At 36.6% G+C, this 3542-nt stretch overlaps 1 non-coding gene across 1 annotated transcript; it reads left to right on the forward strand.

Annotated features, from left to right (window-relative positions):
• Positions 1–786: 786 nt before the first annotated feature.
• Positions 787–893, forward strand: LOC122086766. Its single transcript, XR_006142532.1, has one exon. It is a non-coding gene; the product is annotated as a small nucleolar RNA R71 (small nucleolar RNA).
• Positions 894–3542: the final 2649 nt, after the last annotated feature.

Genomic DNA, 3542 nt, shown 5'->3' on the forward strand with positions numbered 1-3542 from the left:
TTTGGTTCAGGCTAACTAGGCATCTTCCCTTTCTCCCTTTCATACAAAACATTAGCAAGTTGGGAGATTTGCTTCTCCATGTTATGTTGGCTTATCATGAAAGTACTCATGAGAAGTTCCATGCTTTTCTCTAAAGAAGAAAGCCTAGCCAAATCACCACCTCCTCTCATGAATTCTAGAGGTTGATTTACAGGAGGTGGTGGAATAGTAGATTGAGTGGGGATCCTAAAATTGTTCTTCTGATTTGGGAGCATATTCCTTTGATTGGCTTGTTGAAAATTAAGGCCTACTTGATTATTGGCTTGATTCCAAGAGAAGCTAGGATGGTTCCTCCATCCTAGATTATACGTATGACTATAAGGGTTGTTTTGAGACATGTCATTCACATTTTTAGTACCTACATTTAAACCATTCACACTAGAAATATTAGGGCACTCCTCCATCACATGCATAGGAGATTGGCACCAATTACACATAGGCACAGAATGATTTATTTGGTTCAGTTGGGCAGGTCCTTTGACTACTATGGCTTCGAGTCTCTTGATAAGACTCTTAAGTTGATCCTCTTTGGTCACAACACCTTCTACCAGCTAACACTTATTTGTCCTCTCAATTTCTTGAGTAGACTCCCGCTCTCTGATTTTCTCAGCCAATTCAAGTAAAAAGTTCGAAGCGTAGTCTTCATCTATAAAAGATGTAAAACCTTTGGGGCACATAGACTCCAACAATTGCTTGGTTTGATAATCAATACCCTCATAAATGATTTGACAAAGTTGCCATGTATCAATTCTATGGTGAGGGCATTCTTGAAGGAGGTCCTTAAATCTCTCCATAAATTTGGAGAATGACTCACTAGGTTTCTGCCTGAATTGAAGAATCTCACTCCTGATTTTATTGGTTTTATGTAAAGGAAATTTTTTTTTCAGGAAGACTAGAGTAAGGGATGGGTAATGGAATTGGCAGGCAGACCATAGAGCCATTTCTTAGCTTGTTCCTTGAGTGCAAAAGTTATGATCCTTAATTTTACAGCATCATCAGTCAACTATTGGACTTTAATCAGAATGCAAACCTCTTCAAATTCCCTAAGGAATAGGTATCTATCCTCAGAGGGTAGCCCATGGAAGTGGGGCAACATAGTGATGTACTGAGATTTGAGCTCAAAATTATTGTCCTGGGCTTGTGGTAGAACTATGCAGGAAGGTTGGGCTACTCTAGTAGGGTAGAACCTATCTTTCAGAGATTTAGGTGCAGGGTTTGGCAGTTGGTCTCCCATATTGAAGGGTTTTAAAGAGAGAAAACGTATAAGCTCACTACTTGTTGGATCTCTTCTTTCTAACCGATTCTTAGTATTACGTACCCACCTAACACTCATGCAATAGAACACTACCCACAACTAAAGTAATATAAGCACAAAAGAATGGAAAGAAAAACTTTTTTTTTAATATTTTTTATTTTTTTTTTATTTTTTTTAGATTTTAGGGAGCTTACCGGCAGGAATCCGGGGTTGCTCAGGTCAATTCCTGAGGTGCTGCTATAGGATCAAACCTGTCTTTATCATACTGTGAGGCTTGGCAACCTCCACCGATACAATTATTATTGCAAATTTTTCTTCTCAGGAATTCAATAAAAGAAAAACAAAAACAAAACAAAGCAAGCAAAGCACTCCGATTTACCCAAAGAAAGCAAAAAATAATATGGAACTGTCTCCCCGGCAACGGCGGCAAAAACTTGTTTGAATTTTAAAAATAACTGCAAGCATACAGATAACTGTAACTAACTGGTCAAACATAAGGAGAGCAGCCACTTTATTTTTAGCTTCTTTTAATAATGCGTAAGTGTACAGATTGATTGATTGTGATCTAATTCTAACAACCGCCCTAACACAAATGCATCTAAAAACGTCATAACCAACACAAATAAGGAAATTGGAAATTGGATTTGGAATTGAAATTAAAAATTGAACGACCTAACCATTCATATCTAGGAATTTAAATACTAAAACCATGCAATTAAAAAGCAAATAACTGAAATAGGAAAAGGTAAATAAATAAAATATAAGGGGGAGAAAACTAGAGAGAGGCACACAAGTAGGTATCTCTACTTAGCCTGAGGGATGCACCATAAATAATATGAGCTTCCCTACTTGATTAGAGAGCACTGTTACAAAGGCTTTTCTACTCAGCTTTAGGGGAAATGATGCAATATAAATAATCAAAATAAAATGATGGTTCCATAGCTAGAGAGGGGCAAAGCCAACGCATAATCTAGCCATGAACCTTGGGGGAAAGGGAGAGTAATAATGTGAAAACTGAAATTTAAATCCTAAATTAAGAATTGAATGGGTATAGTAAGAAGAGGGAATGAGGGGGGGTGAGAAGACTACTGTAAAAGCCTACTTACCTGAACTTCAGTACTTGAACTTGAAAAATTGATTGAGATTTGAAGTACTACCAATACTAAAACCATATCTGGAATAAACCAAATCTGATGTTGCTAATATTAGAAAAGACAAATCTGAAAGAGAAGTTTGAACTTGAAAGGAGATGCTTCACAGCTTGTTCTTGTCACCTAGAACTAAACCTTGAACTAGAGAATTAAAATTACAATACTATAAACCATAAACATGAAAGAAAACTTGCATTCATTAATTAAAACTCCATTACAAAAGTGTTTAACCAAAAAGTAAGAAGAACCAAAAAGAGACTAAACCTAGAGAAGAGAACTAGGGAAAGAGATAAAACCCTATAATTGAATTGCGCCTAAGGAGAGAGAAAAAGAGAGCACAAAAAATAATAACTAGCTGTCCTCTCCCCTTGAACTTTTTTTATTTATAGAGAAATTGGGAGAGAGACCAACGATTAGGGTTGGGGGGCCCACAATTGTGAGGTGGAGGAGAGAGAGTGTAGCCCACTATTTTCCTATATTTTTTTCTATTTACTTCCTATTTTTTATTTCTTATTTTCTTATATTTTCTCTCTTCAAACTTGCGCACAACCCTTGAATGATTTTCTCTACTTGCTTGAAGATTTGGACATCTTTGTTGATGATGTGGAGGAGAGAGACACGATTTGGACAGGATTTGTTTCTCTTTTTTTTTTTCTTTCCTTTTTCTCTCTCTTCTTATGCAAGAAACCCCCTTGGACAACCTCTATTCCTTGCTTGAATTGATGGTGATGAGTAGGAGAGAGAAAATCTTCTAAAAAAAAACTCCAAAAAAATGGCAGCCAAGAGGTTCGAACTTGAGACCTCCTAATGCACAAGGGATTTTGCACACCATAACTCACCAACTACACTAGGTTGTTATTGTTACCAAAAATGAATCTTCAATCACTTAAAGGTGTGGTCCATTGATCATTGTTGGCATTTGGAATATTACTTGTACCCCTGGGACAACTATAGATGTGTTTGTTCTACATCTTAGTTCAGTTCTGATCAATTATTTTTTTTCTGGAATAAGAATAATCACTTGTACGGGTGACCAAATGGATGTGTACTTTCTATTGAACACATCAGCTTGCTCAGAATTTCATCCTCTTTGCAAC

Source organism: Macadamia integrifolia, chromosome 1, assembly GCF_013358625.1.
Source record: "Macadamia integrifolia cultivar HAES 741 chromosome 1, SCU_Mint_v3, whole genome shotgun sequence".
Classification (NCBI taxonomy): Eukaryota; Viridiplantae; Streptophyta; class Magnoliopsida; order Proteales; family Proteaceae; genus Macadamia; species Macadamia integrifolia.